Genomic DNA, 12,367 nt, shown 5'->3' on the forward strand with positions numbered 1-12,367 from the left:
TTTGTTTTTTCTTTCTCTGTTTTTAGTACTTCTAAGATTGTAAAATATTGTGACAGGGTTGTGGTCTCTGGCTCTACTGCAGTGGAGGGGTGGTATGATAAGCTCACGGGATGGTCCTGAGAGGTCGGAGGGGACAGGTGAGATGGAGACAACTAATGAACTCTGCCCCTTTTTAGTGTGTGGAGTTGGGAAGGAGGAGTGTGTTGTGTGGGAAAACCTGCTTCCCAGTTGAACATAAGGTGAGAAACCAGTGGATAGTGCTGTTTCAAATTAAAAGTGCTACGACTGACACTCAAACGCTGGTGTGGGTCCTGATCGTTTCACAAACAAGAAGTATGTCTGAAACCTCAGCGTGAAGTGACTTCTCAATTAAATTGTCATTTTAGGGCCCTGTTAGATGATCAGTGTTGGGACTAACGCGTTATTAAGTAACGCGTTACAGTAACTACGTTATTATTGTGGTAACGAGCACGGTAACTAGTTATTATGCCAAAATCAGGAACGCGTTAGTCGTTACTGGGATTTAGATAGGGTCGTTACTCGTTACTTCGTGTGGTGGCTATCGCGGAGCTTCCACAGATTCAGTAACATTAGCAAGTGGTGGAGGCAGCAGGTGGATGAAGGAAAGGGGACGCAGAAGGAAAAGAGACCCAAGGCAGCCGCCGGTCCAAGTGTGAACTGAACTTCAGGTAAGAAGTTATGACCTGCAGTCTATCTGGGTCAGATATAAACCAAGTTTAGGTGGAGTTTATTTTCGTTATTCTGACTTTTTCCGTACTGCGTGCTAGCTAGCATGACGGAGTTTCTATACAGCTGGGTGGGTGCTATGAAGTTAATGTTGAACTTTATTTTGTTCATAAGTTATTAGAGTTGCCAACCGTCCCGTCTGGTATTCCAGAGAAAATATTACGCGTTTCTTATTGAGGTGAAAAGGAAGAGTTTGTCCCGTAATTCAGCTACAATGAAAAAGGCACAAAGCTGGAGTTATTCTGTGTCTTTGCTGCACAGCTGCCTCTTCTTCTTTCATTCTCCCCCCTCCCTCTCCCGTTTCTACTTCAATCATGAAAACTGATCAATGATCAGCTGATCGGCTCTCTTGTTTGTTTATCGCCCACTTTGCGCCAGAAAGAGGAAACCAGCCGATGTCGCGTTAAACAACAGCAGCACGTTTAAGCTTGATCAGCTGTTGTTAGAACTTATTTAATATTAATTTCTAGTATCAGCTGATGTTTGCTGGAGCCACAGCTGCAAAATAGCTGCTGGTCATGATATCGGTTTGGTTATCTGGTGAGAGGGAAACATGAAGATGAAACCAGGAGACGTCCTTACTGAATCATCAGAGCTGAACAGGTGATGGAGAAACAGGTTTACCTTTTAGGTGACATGAATGAGTTGAAGGGAAGTTATGAACTGATTCTGAGAAACAGATAACCCCAGGATCCTTTTTAGGTAGCTGACAGCTGGTAACTGTGCAGGGGCGGATCTAGCAAAGTTTTGCCAGGGGGGCCAGGTAGGGCATTAACAGGGAGAGGTGGGCACAAAGAAATACTTTTCTTTCTTATTCTCATTTAAAATGTCTAGCTTTTAAAAAATAATTATCTGAATCTTACAACAAACGATTGATGCATATATACCATCAAAACAGTGTACATCACTGTCACAACAGCGTTTGTTTTCATTCAAGGCTTTATGATTTTTCCTATAATGGCCGGTCTCTAGTCAAAATGCCCGGGCCAATTTTTTGTCCCCGTCCAGCCCTGTATGCAGCTCATCTGCAGTCTGGTGTTACTTACATCTTCCTATTCAGAAGGCAGAATTTCCGAGTTCTGAGTACAATCGAAAGCACCACGACTGCAGTTTTTGTGTTGGATGTAAAAGGCGCACATGACGCTGTGACGTAGGCTAGAATCATGGCAGCAGTCAATGACGGTCCAGGCGTGGGATTTCTCTCGTGGAAATATGCACATTATCTTTTCCTTTCTATTGGTAGGTGGCACAGTGCACTTGTGGCAAGTAAGCAAGCTAGAAGACTGGCAAAGTTATGGAAGCAACACATTAACAAGAGAATTCTGAGTAAAACCAAAGTTACTTTCCCTAGTAACTAGTTACTTTGAAAGTAACGAGTAACTTGAAGTAACCGAGTTACTTTTGATAGAAGTAACTAGTAATGTAACTAAGTTACTATTTTAAAGTAACTTACCCAACACTGTAGATGATACACACTGTCAGTCAGTTTTTAACTGCAAAGCATGAGCAGTAACTATTGACTTTCTGGAGTTTTTTAAAGTGTACACTGTAAAAAAAATGTAATAAATAAAAGTAGTTTACTGTGTATTTTACAGTTTTGTACTGTTCTTCTAGAATATCATTAAATTTACATAAATAGACTGTGATTTTACATTTCAAATGTAAATTAACGTAAAATCACTGTAAATCTAATCAAACATATATTTCTTGTTTTTTAAATGTATTTGTCTGTACATACACTCTAAAAAGTAATTAATGGGACCTTTAGTCATTACTTACATATATATGTTGTTGTGAAATGAAAAATCAAGTTCATAAATACTGTTAGACTTCCTAATTAAAATTTTTATTTTATTGAGTTCGGGTGACACATAAATTATGCCTCTTTACTCAATATATAATCGTGATTTGTCTGAATTTAAAATCTTCTTTTAATCAAAAAACAATATAATTTTAAGTTCTGTCGATGTAAAATACAACTTGATGACGTGTAAACAGCTCACAGTTCCCTTCTTCTACTCAAGCGGACATATTCAACAGCACGTGTTCAAGGTTTATCAAAGAGCTGTGTTCGTCGCGAACGGTGAGTAATTTTATGCGAAATTACACATATTTGCAGTCGCTCTGGATTTTGTTAGTTTACTTTAAAACAACGATGTAACATACATAACATACATCTTAGCTTGCCCCCGCGTTTGTGTGTTTTAATATACACACAGCAGCTAATTCCGCGATAGCATAAATTGTTGGGCTCTTTTTGAAAATTTAACACTGAATTTACTCTAATGCAGACCACTGTAATTGTCTTATAATTTTTAAAAGATAGCGGACGTTGTTAGCCCCGGCGCAAACTACTATGCTAACGTAGCTAGCCAAGCTAAGTTGTGTTCACTGTGATTTTATTTTTGAAATGTGAAATTTATTTTTCGAAGGGAAGCATTTTATGTTAGTAATTGTTAAGAAACGCTTCTAAATTTTCGTAACGTTACGGGGTGAAGTTCAACCCCATTGGCTTCTGCGCAGGAAGTGCGGTCGCCATTAGTCCGGTGTGTCTGTTGACCGCTAAGAGCGGTTCTTCACCGGCTGCTCGGCCTATTTTGACAGGTAAAAGACCAGACTTAAGTGCACTGTGCCGCATATGGTAGGGTAGTTAGCTGTCCCTAATTTTTGGGGACTTTCCGTGTTTTGTAGAGACGTAGAGGCGACGTGCATTGGCACTGGCTGTAACATTGATATGCCTCAATAAAGTTTGAAAGTAAGAAAAAATCAATAGCGGGCCGCCATCTTGGTTGGGTCCCCATTCGCCGCCAGTGCATTTTTTCTACTGAGGAATGTATTCACCCATGGTAAATAAGGAAAATGTTGAAATATTTTTCCAAACAGATAAGGCAAGAAAGGTCAATAATCCCACATATGGTTTCAGTAGTATGCCAGTTTTTGCAAGACTAGGGTGCACAAAAATGGCCATAGCTGCTGACTCAGCATTGATTCCAATTTGGTTTTGGAGAATGAAATGAAAACAGATCAAGTGGGATTATTGACATTGTAACTTGTGTATAAAAAAGTTTGGGTTTTCTTTTGTATTTACTGTCAGAAATGATTCTGTCCTGTCATGCCACACCTTATGTTTGCTTTTGTTGATAAAAAAAACTATATATATATATATATATATATATATATATATATATATATTATTAACACATTCCTCAGTAGAAATACATGCACTGGGGGCGAGTGGAGACCCCTCCAAGATCGCGGTCGGTGGGGATACACGCTCCAACAGACTGGCCCAGTCCATGTCACCTCTATGTATATTTGATCTATGGCTGGCCTGCTCTTTTTAGCGAGGTACAGGTGAGATAAAATGTTTATTAAACCAGTGTTTTTGTGTTGTGGATTGATGAAATTACAAATTGAAGTCAGATAAATAAAAAATTTAGAAATGCATATATTTACACCTAATACATTTATTGTCGTCTGTACAATATACACTGTTTATTATTTTTAAATAAAGCTCTATGATTTACATAAAGTGTTTCACACGCGCAAGCACGTTAACAATACATAACATGGAGGAAGACTGTATCTGTGCCAGTTACATTGTAATTGAATGAATGGATATTTATTGTTATTATACAAGTTCAGAGCACAAGTACAACAAAATGTATCTTTATTTTAGTGTTTTTACTTATGAAGAAGGAATGTCCAAACGCAGCGTTTGTCAGATCTCCGTTTGTCAGATGGCTCCGTGAGACAGCCATGCCCCCCACTGTGTGCAGAGTAAGCAGGTCCCAAACAATAAGAAACTCAGGAGAATAGCCAGATCACCTTTTCCACCTTATTCCAAATGAACTTTTTTATTATTTAATTTAAAAAATGCTATATCATTATGGATATCATTTTCAGTATATGAAGTAAGCTACTTACATCTGATTTTTTTTAACACATCTATTTTTTTTCTATCAATCAGGACAACACAGTTGAAAAGCGCAGAGAAATTGCTATTCGCTGCCTCATAGTCTATCTTGGAGAGAAGGAGGAGGATCTTTTCAAACAATACAGCGTGAGTTGGTTTTTAATTTTTTGTTTAGTTTTGAATGCATGTCTCTGTAGGGTCTTTGTGTTTTGTTCATTGGATTTTCTGTTCAGGGTCTGTTCAAGTCATTCAGTGCCATAGACGTCTTTAGACGTCAAAATGAATCCGAACGCTCAGTGCCATAGACGCCTCTTGAGCTTTTTATTGAATTGAGAAGGTGGTGGAGTTGATTACATGGATAAAATTCCACTAGCGTGACAGTCGGCTCTACTGAGAACGAGTATTGTGGCGCGATTTTTGATCCAGCTCGTCATTTCGAGCTTGAGGTTTCTGCAGCCTGACGTCATGGTTTTTCTAGCAATTCCAGTGAACATGAACCGGATTTATCTGACCAGTATCTCCTGTTAGAAACTTCTGAAGGCAGCAGGGACCAGAATAATGAACGATTTGCTGCATAAAACACAGAAATTGTTGATAGACGAACCGATGGCCGGGTGGGGGGTGAACAGACTAAGTCGCGCACTCACTTGTGCACATGCGGGAGTAACACACACACACAGACTCTCTGAATCATAAATCAGTCGCTTTTTTCTTATATATTTTTCAAATGTTGAAATTGTCTATAAACAACTATTTTTATACACAAAATAATCTGCCAAAAGTACATTTTTACAGGTGATTTTTTTACTTTCATAGTAGTAAAACATAGTTGAGATGTTGCATGAATCATTGAAACACGAAATATTTACATCAAAGTCACTGATCTGCTAGAAAAACATATTTACACAAAACGCTTTTGATCCAGAAACAGGTGTTTTGTCATGAAAGTTTCTCTTTTCTACTGCAGATTTCTAAATAACAGAGGTAGAAACATTTTTTTTTGCTGCTGAAAGAAGAGAGACTCATTTTTGTCATGGTGGTTTCGGAATTCACATAGTCATAGAACAAAATATTCTGTGAGCCTTCAAAATCAGTGAAAAAGCTAAATATCTCTGGCACTGAATGAGTTAAGGGACATTCCAACCCTAAGTGAAAATATGTCTATTGCCATGTATAAGTGAGAAAAAAGCATTTCAGAATTACAATCCGAAGATGTTTATTGCCATTGTCATTGAACATAATTTGCTGAATAGAAACCTGTTTCCGTGATAAGGTGCAACATAAACACACAGGATAAAAAAATTTGTAGCCAGCGCAGTCATTTTCCTGATCTGGCAGCAGCTTTAGCAGAGCATAAACAATGGAAGTGAATGGCAGGTACTAGCATTTTGTGTGCAAAAGTGATTAAAATCACTCAATAATGATACCAAGTATTCCTGGGGAGCTCAACAATCATGCTGACTGCAAATGAAAAGTATGAATTGACATGAAGGATTTTCAGGAGCCGATTTAGACTTGGGACTACATTACGACAAAGCACTGCTGTAAGCCTCCACATGGTTATAACACAGCAGTTGAAGCCACTGCCGACCAGTGTCTATAAACCAACATGCTATTTGTGCAATATTTCTTCAACAAATCAAAGACCCATCCATTGTTACTGCAGCTTACTATGCTTGTATAGTAGTGGCTGTGTGTGTTTGTTTATGGAAGCTGGAGGCTTTTTCAACTGTTGCGTTATATCCATGCACCATGCAGTGGATGTTTACAGCGGTGTTTGACATAACTGCAATGTAGTCTCAAGTCTAAATCAGCTTCTGCAAATCTTCCGTGTTACTTTTGCACTTTTCATTTGCCGTGAACATGATTACTGAGCTCCCAAGCAATATTTGTTTTCATTACTGAGTCATTTTAATCACTTTTGCACACAACATGCTAGCACCTGCTATTCACTTCCATTGTTTATGCTCTGCTAAAGCAAATGGATTGCTTCCGGATCAGGAGAATTAGTGTGCTGTTTACAAAAGGCTTGTTTCTCACTTTCTAACTGTGGCAATATGGCAATAGATAAAATTTCACTTAGAAGTGGAATAACCCTTAAAAATGATTTATTAGATTTTCTTTTCAAAGTGGAAAAACAAAACTGTGAAAAACAAGACATTTTTATTTTAAACGTTGGATTATGGTTTAATTTAGCTTTTAAAAATTACAGAATGACAAAGTAAAATCACTAAAAAACACAAAAGACAACCTGTTTTAGCTTATTTTCCTACCTGTAGTAGTTCATTCCCTTATGCACGTCATCCTGAAGTGCTTGAGCTATGTATTTTATACATCCTAACATTTAATTTCTCCTACAAGGATGAGGAGGAGCTCAACGCAGACCTTGCAATGCAAATCATGAAGATTGCTATCATTGATGATGGGCCTGCAACCATCATTGTTGAGGGATCCAAGATCCTGGAGAGGATTGATGTTGCCAGATCCTGTGCTTTGATGATGGGAGTAATCTACGCTCTGAACCTTACCTATCCCAAGCAGCTGAAATTTACCTTTGAGGTATTTCAAAAGCTATGCCTTGAGCTTGATGGACAAAAAGCCAGCTCTAAAGTAATGAATCTTAAGTTTGGTATTTTCTAGAGCACCCTTGATAGACCATTCGTGAGTGAGTTTCACAAAAACCTTATTCCTGCATTTCTGGCACTACTTCATTGTGTTTTACTAAATTTTAAAGCGCTGTTCTTAAGTCTTCTGAGTTAATGTTTTGCCGTGTCTTAAATGCTGTTATTTGCACATTTTTAAGGAATGCGTTTAATTTCTCCCATGACCTGTGTTCTGAGGGTACTGGTGTGTTTTAAAGTTTGTGTAATGCCCTCTTTAGCTGGCCTTAATCTTGAGGGTGAAAAGTCAAATATAGAAGAGAATCAAGAATACTTTGTAAGAGTGCTGACAAAGTTGAATGAAAGAAGCTTTGCTCATTTTATGTTTAAATTAGTGCATTTAATGTATAGCAGCCTGTCATCTTTTGTTTTGATTCACTGTCACATGTTAAAGTAAAAAGAAAAAGAGGATTCAAGTAGTAGGTTGTATTACAATTTTAATACACAGTTCCTTAAGTTTCAGCGGGCAATTTGTGTTCTAGGAAACTGAAGCCCACAAATCTTGCACTTCGCACGCACGTTAAAGAATTGTAATGTTTGTTATTGTAATTAAATGGGTTTAACTCATTTGAATACATCTGTCTGAATTTCTATTCTTTCTGAGCACCAGGTACGAGTCCCTTAGCTGATGTCCAGGTATTTGGCATCACATCTGCCGCATTCAAACAAATACACACAACATCCATTTCTTTTTCTGAAGGTCATGACACAAGAGCACACACAGCGCATGTTAAGGCTGACCTTCGTTTGGGGAAAAAAGTGATCGACAAGTTTCTAAGGTCTTAGAACCTTGACTTCTTTGTGGGCAGGCACCACCATGCATGAGCCTGCCCACGCGGTAGTCATGGTTATAAGACACAGCCAAATGATCAAGGTTGTATTTTGGAGCGACTTAGCCTGCTGGGAAACAGGTAAATGCGCTTATAGAATCTCCTGTAGGACCAAAAAATTACTACACTGTAACCAAAATATCATATTTGACCAACATAAATACTATTTATGCTGACAGTTAAGTTCATTTTAATTATAAATGTGTTTTATTTTGATCAAAAAGTTACTTCACCATACATAAATATAATCTTGGATCAACTTAAATTCCTGTGTATTTGTTGACAATTATTAAGTTCATGTTACTCAGAATGTGTTTTTTTTTGTGGCCAAAAAGTAACTTCACTATACATAAAATTCACGTTGGATCAACTTAAATTTTTGTGTTCTAGTTGAAAATTATTAAGTTAATTTTACTTAAGAATGTGTTTAATTGTGGCCCAAAAAGCTACTTCACCATACTCAAAAATATTGCTTTGAATTAATGTTATTCTGCCAGAAGTTGGCTTAACTCAAAAATTCTAGTGGAAACCGTTAACATGTTTTTTTTAATTTGAACCAATGTTTTATTTATTAGAGTGTATGCATATTTAGATTGTTAAAATACATTCACAAATGTACCATAATTTCACAAATATTTATTTGAAAGATTGAACTGTTAAATTCAAATGTAATGCTATGGAAAAATATATAAAATGATTCTTACAAACTTTTTTTCACATCACATAATTATTATTATTACTGTTATTTAGGGCAATCATAGCTCAAGAGTTGGGAGTTTGCCTTGTAATCAGAAGGTTGCCGGTTCGAGCCCTGGCTCGGACACTCTCGGTCGTTGTGTCCTTGGGCAAGACACTTGTGGCATTGATAAGCAGTGTTTAATCGTGTTTTCAATCACAATGAGGTGGTATTAAATGCATCATCTGCCCAAGATCACTGATGTAACTTGGAATTCCCTTTTTGTTGATGTCTCACTTGTTAGCTGGCAGTTTAACAGTGTGATCCACACTTAAATCCCTGAGATCTGATTAGAGGTTACTCTAGATTATCACACAGGTCCAAAAGAAAAACATGTTCACTTGCTATGTGTAACTGCATGTATCAATCGTCAATCATGATATGTATTTTTGTGTTATGTATTTCTGTCTGTTAACCATAGCAGTTCTCAAAGTTGCAGCAAAAGGTTATTGTATTTTAGTTGTTTTAATGCTCATTTGGACTGCATCAAAAGGGAAGGTTGTAGGAGAGGGAAGACAACCATCCATAGAACTTTCCATATTTAACATGTTGCTGCCTTTCCATAAATATGTTTTAAATTCAGATCATCACTGCTTCATCGCTGGCTTGAATCTTTAAGAGGCCAGTGGCTTCTTCTTTTGCTGATCTGATTATGTTGTTGTGTTAGACTTTATCTGCAAATCCCTTTTTGCACTGAGATTAGCATACTTCCCCAACGTGCAACAGGGACAGACTCTGGCAGCAGGGTTAAAGTGGATTTCAGTACATGCTATTGTTACACGGGGAATGCAATTTTTAGATTTCTATTTATTTATTGTATTTATTTATTACATTGGCGGTGTTCTTCTTTAATTGTTTTATTTTTTTGTGTAGATAGATTAAGAAATAAAAGTAATCAAAATCCTAATTAAAATTATGGATTCCTAAACTTGCTCCAAACTTTTTGCCATCTTGACTGGAGTTGAAATAATCATTTGTAAATGTAATCTTAGTTATAGAATTAAGCACACATTCCCCCCATTTCTTGTGTATGACTTATTATAATTTGGCAGTTGGCTTGCTCAAGGTTTGCTAGACATTCTCAGCAGAGGTTGATATGCCACCACTGTGTCTGATGTAATCATGTCAAAGACTTTACTGACTCTCTGTTTTATCCATCCTTCCATTTTCTACCGCTTATCTGGGTTCAGGTCGCAGAGACATGCAGTCTAAGGAGAAAAGCTCAGACTCCCCTCACCACAGTCACCTCTTTCAGGTCATCTGGGGGCACACTGTAGTGATGTGTCGGTCACGAACAAAATGGCTCTGAGAGCCGAATCTTTGACGTGAACGACGTGAGCCAGCTCCTTATCGCAAGCTATGTTTTTTTTTTTCTTCTTTCTCTCACCCTCTCTCTCTCTCGCACTTTTTTATGCGGTGCCGTAAGGGACATTATTACTGAAACGCTCTCACACACACTACTGAAATTTTACCTCTCACACACATTACTGAAACGCTCTCACACACACTACTGAAACGCTCTCACACACACTACTGAAACGCTCTCACACACACTACTGAAATTTTACCTCTCACACACACTACTGAAACGCTCTCACACACACTACTGAAACGCTCTCACACACACTACTGAAATTTTACCTCTCACACACACTACTGAAACGCTTTCACACACACTACTGAAACGCTCTCACACACACTACTGAAACACTCTCACACACACTACTGAAATTTTACCTCTCACACACACTACTGAAACGCTCTCACACACACTACTGAAATTTTACCTCTCACACACACTACTGAAATGCTCTCACACACACTACTGAAACGCTCTCACACACACAACTGAAACGCTCTCACACACACTACCGAAACGCTCTCACACACACAACTGAAACGCTCTCACACACTACTGAAACACTCTCACACACACAACTGAAACGCTCTCACACACACTACCGAAATGCTCTCACACACACAACTGAAACACTCTCACACACACAACTGAAACGCTCTCACACACACTACCGAAATGCTCTCACACACACTACTGAAACACTCTCACACACACAACTGAAATGCTTTCACACACACTACCGAAACGCTCTCACACACACTACTGAAACGCTCTCACACACTACTGAAACGCTCTCACACACACAACTGAAACGCTCTCACACACACTACCGAAACGCTCTCACACACTACCGAAACGCTCTCACACACACTACTGAAACGCTCTCACACACACTACTGAAACGCTCTCACACACACAACTAGGGATGGGTACCGGTATCCGGTGCCATCATGGCACCGGTTCTGACATAAACGGTAGTAACCAGACCGAAAAGCAGCGCGCATTTCGGTGCTTTATTTCGGTGCTTTTTTTTCCTGAGCTGTGATACACTTTCTTCTTCCTTACATTTCTATTGGCGGTTGGCAAACAACTGAAAGGTGCATTACCGCCACCAACTGGTATGGAATGATACACTTTAGATTCTAGCCAATCATTTTACGTTTCGAGGATAGTAGGCGGGTCCAGGTACGTACGTTCTTTTAGAGCAGAGCTACAGATTAAAAATGCCCAAGGCAAAGCGGTCAAAAGTCTGGCTGTACTTCACAGCAAAAGATGCAAACTCAGCAGCCTGCAACAAGTGCTTTAAGCTGATACTGTCAAAGGAGGTCACACTTTAAATCCGATGAACCTAGGCCTGCCAGTGTAGCAGAAATGATGATGGCAGCAGCAGCCGTTCTTCTCTGCGTGAGTAGCTTAATGTTGTTCGTGTGTAATTTACGTTGAGTAAGCTAACCGCGTTATTAAATTAATGCATGTAACGTGAACTAGCAAACACCATCATAGCTACATGCGGCTGTCTTCTTGTTTGATGTCAGATACTCCCTTCACCCTGGCCAAAAAGGCTAAAATGACCGAAGAAAAAGTGGAAAACAGCTAAACATGAGAGGTTTTTGGACAAAGTTTGTGTTTTTTCCATTGTTTAAGCACTGCTTCCAGCCCAGAGTGATACCATATATGCCGTATACCTGCAGAAAAGACTAACATTGTTATCTTTTTACAAAAAAACAGCTGAACATGAGAGGTTTTTGGACCAATTTTGTGTTTTCCATTCTTTAAGCACCGGTTTGGGCACCGTTTAAGCACCGGCACCGTTTCAAAAGTACCGGTATCGGATAAATACCCATCCCTACACACAACTGAAACGCTCTCACACACACTACTGAAACGCTCACACACACACAACTGAAACGCTCTCACACACACTACTGAAATGCTCTCACACACACTACTGAAAACCAAGAAGATTTCAATTGAACGGGAAGGTATTTTAGCTGCACAGGAAGGTGAGTAAAAACAAATAACACATTAATGCACAGCTAACACCACGGTGACGTCTACAACAGTCTATTAGAGGTATAATTGAAAAATCTTTTGCCTTCATCAGTGACTATCCAAACA

At 38.7% G+C, this 12,367-nt stretch overlaps 1 protein-coding gene across 1 annotated transcript in view; it reads left to right on the plus strand.

Moving 5' to 3' along the window:
* LOC146525257 (protein kinase C-binding protein NELL1-like) overlaps positions 1-12,367 on the plus strand; it is a 788,406-nt gene that overhangs the window by 705,089 nt on the left and 70,950 nt on the right. The gene's annotated exons all lie outside the window — the stretch shown is intronic.

This window comes from Neolamprologus multifasciatus, chromosome 1, assembly GCF_963576455.1.
Source record: "Neolamprologus multifasciatus chromosome 1, fNeoMul1.2, whole genome shotgun sequence".
Classification (NCBI taxonomy): Eukaryota; Metazoa; Chordata; class Actinopteri; order Cichliformes; family Cichlidae; genus Neolamprologus; species Neolamprologus multifasciatus.